Here is a 16,724-nt window from a genome sequence, read left to right as displayed (position 1 = left end):
TCGGATCTCTCAATTGAGTTTCTGTGTAAATGAGACATAATATGAACTCTCTCAGAGACATTCTTTCTGTTCTATTGAGGGTCCATTTCATCCAAAAAAAAAAAAAAAAAAGCAGACAGAAGTTTCACTATAGAAGCCCAAGGGACTGGAGATGCCCAGTTTTAAAACAATGGTGTAGACAGATGTGGCAAAATTCAAGCGGCTCCTAACCCTATAGTTTGGGCTTGCTCTCAAATGTAAGAGAAAAGAGACTACTCCAGCGAGCTGATCATTTCATTCTAACTTAGAATTTAGGTGTGTGTCACAATCCAAATTCTTAGAGCTCTGTTCGTAAAAACTGGCAAAGTTTTCATGTCACACTTCAACTGCCACTGAGGAACTGTATCAGGGGACAGATAGACATTGACCACTTGGGCCAGTGCCCGGCCACTTTCAGGTAGGAACGGAGTTTAACAATGAAATATTGAGTACTTGCTGGGTGCTAAGCACGTCGCCAGCATTATCACATGAAAACCTTTCAACACCCTTATTACTGTCTTCTCAATTTACAAATAAGGAAACTAAGGCACAGAGACATTCAGAAAGTCACCTGAGATCATACAGCTGAAATCATGGGTCAATTGAGATCATGGAGAAGCTTGGATTTAAAAGATATGAATAACTCTAGAATATATATTATTCACCAGCACACAAGCCTATTCTATTAAATACAACAGAGATATATAAAATATATCAGAGACCACGTTCTCTCTGACATTGACCGAATAAATATTAATACATATCTTTTTGTTGATTCATCAGGCAAGTCATGGGCTGTGTCCTTTCTCCCTCACTGCAATTAACCTGTGCTGTGAAATTCCTTTTCATACAGAAGCTCACAGAGCTCCAACCTGGGGTATGGCAAAGAGCCACTCAAACATCCAAAAGTAGCCACTTATTTTATACACACACACACACACACACACACACACACACACACACACCCTGTACTGATTTCGGTGACTTGAAAGAGACGAAGACCAAAGAATCCCTCAAAATGATTGCTGAGTCAAGAATAACTTCTGATTAGAATTCAGAAGAGAGCCCAATCTAAGGCAGAGTTGACTTCTTAACTTACCAGAGAGTATATTTCCTACCCTGGGAGAAAAAAAATCTGGGCCTGCAAGTATGTGGGCAAGAAGGCTACACATGACTTGAGAAGAAACTAGGAAAGGAGTAATTCATTCAAATAGAGTCTTTCTCAGTAGTAAGAAGAAAGGCTGATCTTTTCTCTGCAAGTGGACTTTAAGTGGATCTGGTTACAAGGTCCTTGTTAACCCTAAAGGACAAGTTACTTGGCAGAAAGGCCAAATACAATCCTCACTTTTGAGAGATGTAAATGTTTACCTCCCTAATACCACTTGAACAGCAATCTTGTGGCAGGCAATATCCTCCATGCAAAGATTTACCATAGTACCCAGCACAGTATAGTTGTTAATTAAATGACAGCTTCTCCATGACATAACATTTGTGCCACCTGACAAGAAGCATTTGAGAGTAAATAAGGCATCTTATTTCCTGGTTTTTGACACTTATTTGGGTTGACTATACTCAATTCATAAATTCTTTTTTTTAGGGTTGGGGGGGCATTATATTATGTGTTTCAAGAAGACCTATTAGGTTTAGTGTTCTGTTGTACTTTGTGTTGAGATTTTTCATGAAGGATGGTGGCCAATTTCTTTTATAATGCTTGACCATAAGACATTCTTAGGTGTGGTAAATTCCTTCTTTAATTAAAATGTGAAATGGACAAATTATTGCCCAGACTCATGCTCTCCTTAAAAGACATCCCATAGTAATTAGATAAATGGCACAAAATAATATCTAATTGCATTTAAGAAAACAAACATTTACATGATTTTTTTCTTAAAGCAGAATCATGGTTATTCCTAGAATGTCACTCTCACTGGCTTATATTTTATTAAATTCCAGATTTTACTTGATTTTAAATGACAAACTTTTTTGCAAGATGGCTCAAACAAAAAAGGGAATTTACTGACTAACAAATTGAAGAGTCTCAGGAGACTACCACCTTCAGATACAGTTTGGTCAAGGTGCTAAACCAATGTTATCAGGAATCTGACTCCATCTTTTGGCTTTGCTTTCCTTTATGTTGATTTGATTTTTATATAGGCTTTCTCCGTGAACTGGCAAAACAGAGTACCCATTATTTAGCAACACCCACAGTAAGAAAATCTCCCCTTCCCAGTAATTCCAGCAAAACTCAGGGATTGAGTCTCAATGTATCAATAGAATCATGTGTTCATTCTTGCCTCCAAGGGGCATAAGAGATGCTAATTTCTTAATCCAGTGGGAGGGAAAGAACTGGGTATGTGGTGGGTTTTCAGTCCCATTCAACTACATAAGTAAGGAGTAAGATGATTTCCCAAAGAAAATTTGAGATTCTATTTCCAGAAAAAAAGAAAAATAAGAGACAAACAGACAAAACCAACAGTAGTTAACTCCATACAGTAGGGTGGAGTTTTAGCAAAAGCATTTGTGAAATGCACATACAAGCCAAGCCTATCTTTTTTTTTTTTTTCTGACTTTTACGATAGCAGCAGCTTTATAAGTTACAGTGGTATTTGTGGGTTATAATTTCATAATTCCTTTGAACTTGTTTTCTCATTTTATAAATAGATAAGCTTTGAACAAGGAAGAAAGAAACGGAAAATGCAGAAAGAGTAAGTAGTATATCCACATCTACATTGACTGTGATGCACTTATGCAAACTTTGCTTCAACTTACATCCACATTGTTTAAATTGCCCTCTATCATGTGTGTGAAAGCAGATAGAAGTTTGACAGCTGCTTTGAAACCTCTGGCGATTAAACCTTAGGGTACCCCAACTCTGCCATAAGGTAAGCCTCCAGCCCACTAAAGATTTTTCTGGACCCTTAGTTTACGGTGTTTTGGAGTATCCTGTATTTTTTTCTTAGATTTTCAACATACACTAGCACATTATGTAGAAATTGCCATAGATGTGACGGCTATCTACTGAATATAATTTGCATAAAGATTCATGCATTGGCCGGACGTGGTGGCTCACACCTGTAATCCCAGCACTTTGGGAGGCCGAGGTGGGCGGATCACCTGAGGTCAGGAGTTCGAGACCAGCCTGGCCAACGTGGTGAAATCCCATCTCTACTAAAAATACAAAAATTAGCTGGGCATGGTGTCAGGCACCTGTAATCCCAGCTGCTCAGGAGGCTGAGGCAGGAGAATTGCTTGAACAAGGGAGTCAGAGGTTGCAGTGAGCCGAGATCACGCCACTGCACTCCAGCCTGAGCAACAGAGTAAGATTCCATCTCAAAAAATAATAAAAAAAAAGATTCACGCATGAAAATGAGGGTAGAAATAATTATTTCATTGCTTTATACATGTAGTACACGTAGTTGCCTTTTAATGGTCCTAATACAATACTACCTTGTTTAACATTGTCATAAAATGAGATAGATATTCAACATTGGAAATTTTTCCAGTCGATTATTTTAATTACTTGTTTCCTTGACATATTTTTCTAAAATGCATTATTTTTTTAGTAGCTGGCTTAACACACATATCTGGATCATAGACAAAAAAAAAAAAAAACAACAACAAACAATTAAATTACTATGCCTAGAATCAGTGGCAGCATCAGGGCTTATGTCTTACTCAAGTTTGCAAGGATTGTTAGCCAATAGATTAGATGACTTCAAACCCACACATTATTAGAGTTGTGTCTGCTGTGGCCTCTGCCATTGCGAGATGGTCAACTGAGGCTTCTTAGGGCTATATCTTCTTTTTTGTGGTTTCCAATTTGTTAGAGAAGGGATAATACACAATTGGGTTTGTTAGACTTTTCTCCAAGATAAGAGTACCTAGATTTCATGTGATCATATAAGGGGCTCTGTAATGAATAAGGTATAACAGTGTCAGTGCATTGGTTGTGTTTTCATCAACCACTGCACTCTAAAATCTAAGACAGCAGAGGCCGAGTCTACATTAGAGCCTGATAGAGTATCTAATATATAATCAGCACTCAATAAATATGTGTAGAGTGACTGAATTTTTAGTTTGTCATTTATTCTGTCTGAAACTTATAAATGTACTTGCATACTCTTGGCTTTGTTCCAGATAGTGAAGATTTAGATAGGTGGATTCTGCATGAACTATTGACCGTTCATATGAAGTGAGAAAACGTGTATAAAAACCACCTAGCTTCGTGATGGACATATAATATAATGGGTGCTCAAAAATATTAGTTGAATCAGCATTTTCCTCACCTAGGGTACCCTTTAGTTTGTTTTTAAAATTGACCTTCATTGCTTACAGAATTTTTAGAGTTTGCATGGTATATCAGGAAAACCAGTTAATCAGGTGTCAGAATACCAAGTTCAAGTCCTCGCTTTCTCACATATTGTTTATCTGGCAATTAACATCTTTTTTTTTTTTTTTTGAGACAGTCTCACTCTGTCGCCCAGGCAGGAGTGCAGTGGCACAATCTCAGCTCACTGCAAGCTCCGCCTCCTGGGTTCCAGTGCTTCTCCTGCCTCAGCCTCCAGGGTAGCTGGGACTACAGGCGCCCGCCACCAAGCCTGGCTAATTTTTTTCATTTTTATTTTTAGTAGAGACGGGATTTCATCGTGTTAGCCAGGATAGTCTCAGTCTCCTGACCTCGTGATCCACCTCCCAAAATAACATTATTTCTTTGAACCTCAGGTTCTTCATATGTAAAACAGAAGTAATGATTCAACCTAACAACATGTATTGAACTCTAGTCAGTGTTACGATGTACGGGATTCAAAAATGATCTATGCTTTGCTACCTCACATGGGTTCTTTTGAAATTCAAATTAAATAATATATCATATGTAAACTATGAATCAATATTAAAAAATTAAATATGATTGGTATTATTTTTCCATGAACTCTATTGTATTTTTTTGCTGCTGAAAATCATCTAAATCCATGAGTTTCCCCCCTTCATTGTATTCTTCTGAGACAAATCAAAATCAATACTATTTTGTTTTATTGAAAGCTTGTCTTTATTTGCATTTGATCTGATTTCCCCAAAGTCCAAGTTCTAGTTTGCCTTTCAATTTGTTCTATGGGATTCAGCTAAATACAAAAGTTTTGGGAATGTTAGGAATGAATATTTGCTTAGAGGATCTTGGGGAAAGGTTTGCAGCATTTTAATAGGTAGATTTGATTGACCTAGGGAATCTACTTTCTGTATCGATTTAACAAAAAGCCAAGGAATAAAATATGGAAGGGGATGATAAATACTTTCTTCGAGACCAGCCCCTTTCTTTCTTGGGTAGAGATTCAGGGTACTGTGCTAGGTTGCCAAATTTAGCAAATAAAAATAGAAGGCAGTTAAATTTGAATTTCAGATAAACAATAAATTTTTAGGGTTAATACTGCTGAATATTTCATGCTGTATTTTATGTGTCAACCCTAGGTGAGACAGTGCTTTTAAGATTCTTAGAATGCTTCTTGTCTAGTTGAAAGTGTCTATGAGTTATGACCTTTAATCTTACAGGAGCCTTAACAAATCTGCACCCTTCAGATGATCTTTACCTTATTAAAATGTAGGGTAAATTTGCCAACGGGATAGAGGGGTCTGTTCTTTGACTAGGGTCATCTGGAAAGTTCTCTTTGGGCTCTGTCATGTGGTACAATGATATGGCTGCTGGGGCTGGAAATTTCTGATTGCTCAACTAAGGATGATATCTAAGAGAGCTCACTCACAGGGCTGACTGTTGGGCTGGGTGGTGACCAGGAGTTCAGCTGGCAGCTATGGACTGAAGTGCCTGCATATGGCCAATCCCCACGGCTTGGGCTTCTCCCAGCACAATAGCTGTGTTCCTAGAGGAAACATCCTAAGAATGAATGTTCCAAGAGCTGAATCCCTTTCTTTTGCCTTCATACTAAAAAACTCACTGGATTTGGTGATACCACCAGCACCTACTTCTTATAGATGATTGATATTGTTATGTGGCTTGTTACACAGCTTCTACTCTCTAGGAGAATATTTATTTCAATGACTAGGAATATAAAGATACAGAGGAGAGCTCAAAGCCTAAGATGTGAAGTGAGGATTGAACAAGGAGTGGCAGAGGGACTGGGGAAGCAGGTGTCCCCCTAAAATGCATATGTTGAAATCCTAACCCCCAAGGTGATGATACTAGGAGGTGGGGATTTGAGGAGGTAATCAGGTCACGATGGTGGAGTCCTCATGAATGGGATTGTCGCTCTTATAAAAGAGTCCAGAGATGTCCTTGCCCCTTCTACCATGTGAGGTTATGGAGAGAAGATAAAGAAGGTCCTCACCAGACACAGTATCTGCAGGTGTCCTGAACCTGGGCTTCCCAGCCTCCGTAACTGTAAGAAATTAAATGTATGTCATTCATAAGCTACCAGTTTATGGTATTCTTTTACTAGCAGCCTGAACAGATAAGACAGCAAGTTCATAAAGCAGATATATAGTGTTTGAGAAATAGCCACCTCTGCTGGATCAGGGTATTAGGTAAAGTGGGAGAGTTATGGATTACATTGGATTGATACCTGCATTTTCTAGGATAATTCTGAGAATAAAGAGAACAGGTTTAAGAAATAAGTTGATCTCTGGGGAATAAAAACTAAGAATCTAGAATACACTTTTTTTTTTTTAAATCTCAGTCTGCCCAAACATTGGGTCTGAAACATTAGAGGTTCATGGTTTATCCTTTTAAAAATTCTCATTTGCTTTTATTTATACTTTTTTCATTTAAGTCTATGCCTGGTTGCTTTAAAAAAAAAAAGGCTACTTTTACTTAAATGCATTCAAAAATGGCAATTAACCAAAGGAACTTGCCTCTGACACAGATCTTGGCTTATATCTTGAATTGTATTGTAATACTTGGTGCACTGCTATTTCCTTTCCATATTTCATGGATGTCCCACATGTAACCTAAGAGTCCCAAAGGCACTCAGGAGCCTGAGTGAGTATAAATCCCACACTACTGAGGTTTCAAATCACAAGTTCTTGACATGCTTAAGACACACTAGATGTACAGAAAATGTTTGATTGAAGCTCACTATGATTTTACGTTAGCCCCAGAGGTTGCTTTTAGCTAAATAAGTATTAGGTCTGTTAGAAGGGCACCTTTTCCAACCACAACATAGCTGCCTGCTGAGCAAAGCAGTTGGTAGCTAGAAAAGCAATGAATAAGAACATATTCTGCGTGTTGCTATGAAATGTGAAAGGAGGTAGCTGATAGCTCAATTTGCTCCAAGAGACTTTGAAGAATAGAAAGGTCAAGCAGCTCAGCTTTATTTTTAGACTAAAATGAAACTGAGTTGTTTCTCAAAGCTTAGTCTAGTGAGGGAATGTAACAAGAGGGAAAAATGAGATCATATTGTCCATCTACTGACTGAAAAGTCAGGCTGTGCTCTTAGGGTCTGCCACTGTATCAGAATTGACAGTTTCACCAATAGCATTCAGTAGTGGGACCTGGAAAGCCATTTGCATAGGGAGAGAAAGGTAATGAGAGTGTGTATTTCACTAAAGCAGAGTACAGGTGGCCCTGGAAAATAGTAAAATAAAACCGGTCATCAGTGAACAATATATACATCTGTGAATGTGGGCTGGCCATTACCAACTAAAATAAAGTTTTACTTGGTAAATGGGGATTAGGGATGCAAAAGAATTACTCTCATAATGAGCAAAGAATCAGTTTGATGCCATAGAGAATACAGGTCGAAATAATTCTATCCTAAGATGGCATTTCTGAACAACCATTGAGATGGATACTAATGCCTAAATATTTAATCTTCAGTCTCCTTCTCTGTGAACTAGTCTTGACATTGGAGCCATTCAGATATGTTGGAAAACTAAGGTGAATCTTTACTACGTGAAATGTTGCTTTAACCTTGTCACATTATCACAGCAGAAAGACGAGTGATTCATTTATAGATATTTGAAACTTCAGTTACCCGTCTTCCCTCACTTAAAGAAAAATAACTCACGAGGTTTATCTAACTCAATTCACAGACTGTCTTTGTTTATCTCCCAGAGAAGATCTCTTCTTTATTCCTATGTGTTTGAGGCCAGCTTATCATAACCAGCAAGGTTTGTTTCTATGCAGACAAATCCTGGCATTCTCCAAGAAGTGGTTCTGATAATATTTTTGCTCTCATCAGATTACTGTTTTAAAGCATTCAGAGGGACTCAGCAAGAGTTTTTTAGCAGCTCCATTAGGGTATTCATTTTTCCAAATATCAGGCCCCATGAAGAAGTTTTCCAGGTTGGAACTTCACAGAGCAGAGGCAGATTAGTTGATATTTTTAGAGTTTGAGATGAAAAAGTAAGGAAGCATGCTACAACAGAAAGAAGAGAAAATACATCACAATCCTTTTTAATACTGCTCTAGATCTTAAAAAGGTGAATCACTGAAACTTCGCCAGCATCACAACTAGTTATTAAATAACATTGTCCATGGGTGACACTCGAAATATTGAACCACTGGGACAGCCTGAGCACTGAGTTGAAGCTGACTCTTAGGGTGCCACTATGCACCAGGTGTTGACCTTTGAATGCTGGATGTGGGGTGTCCAGGTGGGGTGTTGAACATGGGTACATATTTTAACAATTTAAGCAGCTCTGATGGCTGTGACTGTGTTTACCTGAATCATATTATTCCATATTCATATTATTCCTGTTTATCCCATGCTGCCCCCCAAATTGTTTATTACAAGATACAACAAGAAACAAATATGAGCATATAATCTAGATTCTGTACCTTTGTGGTGATTTTCTTATGTGATTGTACAATTTACTTAATCTCTTCATGTCTTAGTTTCCCTTGTATAAGATAATTTTTCCCACCCTAAGTCAAGGCATTGTGAAAATACAATGATGGTGAAAGCTTTCTGAAGGAAAATCTGTCATCTAAAAATATTTTTGTAACTCTCTAGTATTGTTTGTCATTAAAAAGTTCTTTAGGAATTTTTGTCACGTAACTTTCCTAGCATAGTCCATTAAAAATGCCTACGTATAAATTTAGCTGGGTTTAGATTTTTTTAAAAAGGTCTACTTGTTATCATCAATATCATTATTATATTGTGTGTATATTGTTTAGATATCTTCAGTCTCTAATAATGTTGTGAAGAAAAGTTTATGCTCACTTTTATCACTATCACCAAATCAAGTTGTTGTTTTTTTTTTTTTTGAGACAGAGTCTCACTCTGTCGCCAGGCTGGAGTGCAGTGGCATGACCTCGGCTTGCTGCAGCCTCCGCCTCCTGGGTTCAAGTGATTCTCCTGCCTCAGCCTCCCAAGTAGCTGGGATTACAGGTGCACACCACCATGCCCAGCTAACTTTTATATTTTTTAGTAGAGACGGGGTTTTACCATGTTGGCCAGGATGGTCTTAATCTCTTGACCTCATGATCCGCCCACCTCGGCCTCCCAAAGTGCTGGGATTACAGGTGTCAGCCACTGCACCCAGCCAAATTAAGTATTTTTAAGTAGGTTAAAAACATACTCCATTGTGGCTTTTGTCACCAAAACAACTACAAAACCCGTAGTTAGTGATGTTGGCCTCTTAGGTTTAAAATATATTAGGAATCCAGGGACTTATAATACATGGATATGTTAGGTTGTGGCAAAAATAATTGTGTTTTTTTTGCCATTACTTTTAATGGCATAAACCACAACTCCTTTTGCAACAACCTAATGAATAAATATTTACGTACATGCAGACACCTGTAACCTGTATATTAATTGAGACATAACTTGTAATCATCAACACTGGCACATTAAATTAATTAGTGAATATGAAATACATATATGTACATATGAATACAGTCTATTGTATTATCATGCATATCTGAGGACAACACATAATTTCACAATTCAGCCACTTCTTCAGCAGGCAAAGGTAAGAAAAACACATTTGCATTAGGAACAAAACCTAAAGCTTTAGTTGATAAAAGAATGAAAAGTAAAACACGTACTGAGAGAGATAAACCTGCTTCTTTATCGTATCCTTTAGTGGCTTAGGAAAGGTTTCTGTGGGAAGAAAAGGTTGTGGGAATTTGGTTGCACATTGCAAAGGATGATTTATGAAAGTTGGATTATAGAGTGACCTCATCTATGGTATTTGCTAAGAACCAAATGTGAGTGTCTTTGGTAGAGTAGAACAAAAAGCACTTCTAAATGAATATTGAGCTTCAAAACAAATAGCAATATCACAGGAGGCTGCCAAATACAAGTGTCCTGAAAGGGCATTATAATTAAATATATCTAAACAGAATTCTAAATACAACATACAAGGTCATTCCAATAAGAAGGTAACCCAGGCATTGAAAAAGAATGACAGGGATACTAAGAATGTAGGTGTCTGGAACTGCATTGCATATGAAGGTTCATGTAAAGGCTAAAAAATTAAGCATCAGAAGAAAAGATGGAATTCATCTCCCATTCTAATTTTATTGTCACGACAGCAGTTGTGTTGCCACTCAAAGACTCAGAGACCTGCCCTCACTTCTGCATTGTTGATACCTGCAAGCAATGGTGTATAATCAGAACTAACATTTTACAAGTCTCCAAAGTTTCTGTCAAAGAGAACAATGGATGGTTTATTGATTGGCAGGTTAGGAGGGGTAGACCCAGAAAAAAGACACAAGAGCTGAAATTTTCCCTGAGAAACGTCCATCCTCTGCCTTAATTTCTCCTTTGCCAAATAGCAAATAGCTGATGATGTTGTGAGAATCCAGGCATGAATCAAGATGTAGGACTTCAGCCAGGCGCAGTGCCTCACGCCTGTAATCCCAAAACTTTGGGAGGCCAAGGCAGGCAGATCACAAGGTCAGGAGATCGAGACCATCCTGACTAACATAGTGAAACCCCGTCTCTACTAAAAATACAAAAAATTAGCTGGGTGTGGTAGTGGGCGCCTGTACTCCCAGCTACTCAGGAGGCCGAGGCAGGAGAGTGGCATAAACCCGGGAGGCAGAGGTTGCAGTGAGCTGAGACCATGCCACTGCACTCCAGCCTGGGCAACAGAACGAGACTCTGTCTCAAGAAAAAAAAAAGATGCAGGACTTAAATTCCAATTCCATTTACGCAATCTATTTCCTCCATGACATGCAGAAATCATTTCCTCTGCAGCTTCACCTAACTGTCCATAAAATGAAGATAATGGTGCATATTTTCACACTTTGGATTGTAACCGATAGATGCTTCAACAGATTCTTTTAGGTGAACAAGCCTGATACAAACAGGGACATAGACTTTAGCAGTGCTTACCTATATTTTTAGTGAAGCTAATTCAATAGACGCATTTGGGTTTAATGTCCTAGAAACTCATATGCACGAAATGCACCATAATTTTTTGACCTTCATTCATTTTTCACACACTGCTTCAGCTCCCTTAAAAAGCAGTTTTTGGCCAGGCTCGATGGCTCACGCCTGTAATCCCAGCACTTTGGGAGGCTGAGGCAGGCGGATCACAAGGTCAAGAGATTGACACCATCCTGTCCAACATGGTGAAACCCCATCTCTACTAAAAATACAAAAATTAGCTGGGTGTGGTGGCTTGTGCCTCTAGTCCCAGCTACTTGGGAGGCTGAGGCAAGAGAATTGTTTAAACCCAGGAGGCGGACGTTGCAGTGAGCTGAGATCGCGCCACTGCACTCTAGCCTGGCAACAGAGAGAGACTCTGTCTCAAAAAAAAAAAAAAAAAGTTTTCAAAATAATTAAATCATGTAATTGTTTGTATCAGATAAATGCTATAATAATACAATTTACTGAGTACTTACCATATGCCAAGCACAGTTTTAGACATTTTACACATATTACTCATTAATCTGCAAAATAACCCTACGGTTAATACTAATTTTATCCTCTTTTTATATTTAGACAAACCTGTCAAAAGCAGATAAGCAAATTGCCCTAGAAGTATTGGTTTTCTATTGCCATGGAACAAATTAGCATAAGTTTAACAGCATAACATAGTATTCGTTTATTAACTTATAGTTTCTGTGGGTCAGAAGTCCAGGCATATCTTAACTGGCCCTTTGTTCAGAGTCTTACAAGACTGTAATCAAATTGTTAGTTGAGCTGCATTCTCATCTGTAGGCTCAACTGGGGAAGAATCTGTTTCTATGCTCCTTTAGGTTGCTGGCAGAAATCGTATCTTTGCAGCTATATGGTGAAGGACGCTGCTTTTTGCTGGCTATTGACTGGAGGTCACCCTCGGGTCCTATAGGCCGCCAGCAGTTCCATGTGGGCTTCTCCAACACAAAGCCATTTATTTCATTTATTTCATCAAGCCTAAAAGAAGGTCTCTCACCTCAAGGAAGGTCCAGTCCCTCTTTTAAAGGCTGCTCACCTGATAAAGTCAGGCCTGCACAGAGTACTCTCCCTTTAACTCAGAACCAATTAATTTGGGAGGTTAATTATATCTGCAAAACCTTTTCACCTTTGCCCTCTTCCATTGGGTAGAAGCAAGTCACAAGCCCCATCCATACCCAAAGGGATGGGGTACACAGAGGTGTGAACAATAGGAGGTGGGAATTATTGGAGGTCACCCAGGGTGTTTCTGTGACACTAGGTTAGTGCTCCTCAAACTTTAATGTACCTACAAATTATCCAAAGATTTTGTTAAATGCAGATTCTGATACAGTAGGTCAGGGATGTGATCTGAGAATCTACATTTCCAACAAGCTCCTACACAATGCTAATGCTACTGGCTGGTCTGGGAACCACCAAAACCCCATAAAGTTGGGACTGGAACCAGTAATTTCAGCTCCAGGCCAGATACTCTTAACCACTTCCCCTATACTTGTCAAATCTCCCTGGACTTTATCTAAGGTTGTTATCAATAAGGGATATAGTTTTATTTTTGTTCCACATTTATCCTAAGGTAGTCAATGTAGTTGACATCTAATTGTCTCTTTTCACATTTATGGTTTTTTTGTTTTTTGTTTTTTTTTTGACAGAGTCTAGCTCTGTCACCCAGGCTAGAGTGCAGTGGTGCCATCTTAGCTCACTGCAAGCTCCACCTCCTGGGTTCACGCCATTCTCCTGCCTCAACCTCCTGAGTAGCTGGGACTACAGGCACCTGCCACCACACCCGGCTAATTTTTTGTATTTTTAGTAGAGATGGGGTTTCACTGTGTTAGCCAGGATGGTCTCGATCTCCTGACCTTGTGATCTGCCCGCCTCGGCCTCCCAAAGTACTGGGATTACAGGTGTGAGCCACTGCACCCAGCCTATGGGGTTTTACAGAACAAGCTTTGCCACAGGAAACGTGGCCTTTGAATCAAAGCTCAAGCATTCTCCAGCTGGCCCAGATGTCCTCTATCCCTTTCCTCAGGCAAGTGACCATCTGCCCTGGGCTAGGTAACACTCCGTAGGGGGAAGATTTGCCTGTTCTAGAGGCCCCATGTTTTACTTGCTGAGGAGTATTGGACAAGTGTCTAGGCCATCACCACCTTTCACTAGATGGTAGAAGTTTCTTCTTTTCAAATTTATTTGTCATTGCATATATTGGAGATGTGTGTACAACATGATGTTTTGACATACATATAAATGGTAAAATGATTACTACAGTCAAACAAATTTACATATTCATCAAAAGAAGTTTCTTCTTGTTTTATAAATTGGGTATCCTAGGGACTTTTCATTTGACCTAAGTGTTTTTACCAGAAAAACATTTACTTTTCTTTTTTAGAAAATAAGAGAAGCGAAGATTTTAAACACTAGTTGGCTTTTGAAGAGAATAAATATTTACTTTGAAGAAAAGACTTATGAGGACTTAAAACATCTTACTTAACTAGCTACAAATAGCCCCTCCCTGGACTTTATGTAGGGGGTAGAAATCATTCTCACCAAAAGAGTAAGGAAATGTTGAATCAAAGTTTCCTTTTCAGTAATCTTTCCCAGACAGGAAGCTGTTATCTTTCTTCTTTTAAAAGTGCTGCTTATACCCTTGCAACTTAAATTTAGCTCTGAGGCAGCCTCTCCTTTCTCCCTGTGGGGTACAAGTGGTGCTAAATGGCAGACAGATGTTAAACAAAGATACCTTCCCACACAGCTTCCTTTGACTCTTTAAGTAAACTCCAATCTCTATTTTTTAAGAAAATTGCAAGATAAGCCTGTCAGAGGCCTCCGAAATTAACATAATTCAGACCTCCTGCCAGTGTCCTAAATCCTAAAATAGTGAATTTCCAATTGTCTGCTAGCAAGCTGCAAGGCTTTCAAAGCAAAGTCAGCATTCCAAGATTGGAGTAAACCCCCAATGCTAACCTTAGCATTGGGAACTTGAAGGCAGAGGAACCAAGATAAATGCCTCCTTGTATAACTTGTATAACTATACATTGAAAAGCTGGAGTGCTCCTGGTCTCTACTGTTAGAGATTGCTAACCACAACAAAATAATATCTTCACATATTTATTGAGCTGCCCTAGGAACTTTACGTTCCATGCCTCATTTAATCTTTACAACAATCCTGTCAAATGCTCATTTACAGCTTCCATTTGGATGGACAACTCAAGCAGAGAGAAGTTAAGTAACATGCCCAAGGTCACACAGCTAGCAGCTAGGCAGAATTCGATCCAAAGTCAACATACAGTGCTTTTAAAGAAGACTAAATACATAACAAGATGCTAAAAGAAAGAGGACCCTTGCTTTCTTCTGAAGTGGCTGAATGGTGTTCCCCTAAAAGACATGTCCATGTTCTAACTCCTGGATTCAATGAATGTGACTTCATTTGGAAAAAGGGTCATTTCAGATATAATTAATTGAAGGATCTCAGGATGAGAATATCCTGGACTATCAGGCTTGGCCCTATATTCAATGACATGTGTGCCTGTAAGACAAAGGCAGAAAAAGATCTGACTTTGACAGAAAAGAAGACAGAGACACAGAGGAGATGACCACATAAAGACAGAGGCAGGAATTGGAGTGATGCCGACACAAGGTAAAGAGGCCTGGAGCCACCAGGAGGTGGAAAAGAACAAGGAAGCCTTCTCCCCTAGAGCCATTAGAGGGAGCATGGCTGCGCTGACACCTTGATCTTCTTCTGGTTTCCAGAACTGTATGACAATAAATTTCTATTTTCAGCCACTGAATTTTTGGTAATTTGTTATGTGCAGCCTTAGCAAACTAATATAGTCATGCACTCCTGTTTCCATCACTGACTGACCACATATAAGACCATGGTCCCATGAGATTACAATGGATCTGAACATTTCTTGTCACCTAGTGATAGCCTAACCATCACAATGTGTCTGGAGTTGGTTCCTTCTGGTGGGTTCTTGGTCTTGCTGACTTCAAGAATGAAGCCATGGACCTTCGTGGTGAGTGTTACAGCTCTTAAAGGTGGCACAGAACCAAAGAGTGAGCAATAGCAAGATTTATTGTGAAGAGCAAAAGAATAAAGCTTCCACAGCGTGAAAGGGGACCCGAGCAGGTTGCTGCTGCTGGCTGGGGTGGCCAGCTTTTATTCCCTTATTTGTCCATGCCCACATCCTGCTGACTGGTCCATTTTACAGAGTGTTGATTGGTCCATTTTACAGAGTGCTGACTGGTCCATTTTATAGAGTGTTGACTGGTGTGTTTACCATACTTTAGCTAGACACAGAGCACTGATTGGTGTGTTTTTACAGAGTGCTGATTGGTGCATTTACAATTCTTTAGCTAGACACAGAGCACTGATTGGTATGTTTACAATCCTCTAGCTAGAAAGAAAGGTTCTCCAAGTCCCCACTCGACCCAGGAAGTCCAGCTGGCTTCACCTCTCAATCCCCCCTCTAAATAGGACACCCCAACTGCTGTTGGGAATTGGGCAATGACTGCTCTAGCTACTTTTTGCTGGATAGGGGTGAAGAAGGGGCCCTGCACATGTAGTGGCCTCCAGAGGGGAACTCTTTAGGCCAGTCAAAGGGCCAGCTGGTTGGTCCAGGGGTCCTCAGTAGAAGTTGTTAGTTGAGCTCATTTGGGGTTCCATTTGTAAGACCATCTGTAGCTTGATGGCCTCAATTCTAGAGGAAACAAATTTGACAAGGAGGTTAAAAATATAGGGCCCAAAGGCGAGTAATAGCAAGATGGCTGTCACGGGACCTAGAAAGGGGAGAAGCCATGTCGCCCAACTCCAGAGGTTGGTATAAGAGTTTGAAAGGCATTGTCTGATTTCAGAAGCCTTTTCCTGTAAATGCCAGGCAGCATCTCATACTATCCCTGACTGGTTAGTGTAAAAACAACACTCTCCCCCTAAGAAGGTGCAGAGTCCGCCTTTCTCAGCAGTGAGGAGGTCTAGGCCTCAGTGATTTTGGAGAGTCACTGCTGCCAAAGAGTCTGTTTGGGATTGTAGAGTAAGGATAGATTTCATTATTTCTTGCAAACTGTCTGAGAAATCCTTTGAGGGTGTGTGGTAGTGGGATAATGAAGCAGATAAACTGGCTATTCCAGTTCCTGTAGCAGTAGCCATTCCTAACCCTGTAAGTAGGGGTATTAGTTGTATGGCTCTGTGCTGACGGACTTGAGCTTTGAGAGGCACTGATAGGGTTTGATTTCCTGGGGCAATGTTAATGTTGGGACTTAGGAAGACTAAGGTGCAGGTGCCTATCCAGTTAGTAGGGAGGAAGATATAGGTTGACATTCCCCATAAGAAAAATATGCCTTGGCTGGATAGACAGAACTGGTTGTGTATGTTAA

General features: G+C 39.6%; 1 long non-coding RNA gene across 1 annotated transcript; it reads left to right on the top strand.

Annotated features, from left to right (window-relative positions):
* The first annotated feature begins 213 nt into the window (after window positions 1-213).
* Window positions 214-15,137, top strand: LOC129047506 (uncharacterized). Its single transcript, XR_008509234.1, has 3 exons — window positions 214-436; window positions 2,680-2,723; window positions 14,539-15,137. It is a non-coding gene; the product is annotated as an uncharacterized LOC129047506 (long non-coding RNA).
* The last annotated feature ends 1,587 nt before the right edge of the window (window positions 15,138-16,724 follow it).

The sequence above is a fragment of the Pongo abelii genome, chromosome 7, assembly GCF_028885655.2.
Source record: "Pongo abelii isolate AG06213 chromosome 7, NHGRI_mPonAbe1-v2.0_pri, whole genome shotgun sequence".
Taxonomy (NCBI): Eukaryota; Metazoa; Chordata; class Mammalia; order Primates; family Hominidae; genus Pongo; species Pongo abelii.
This window is presented reverse-complemented; position numbering and strand designations above follow the sequence as displayed.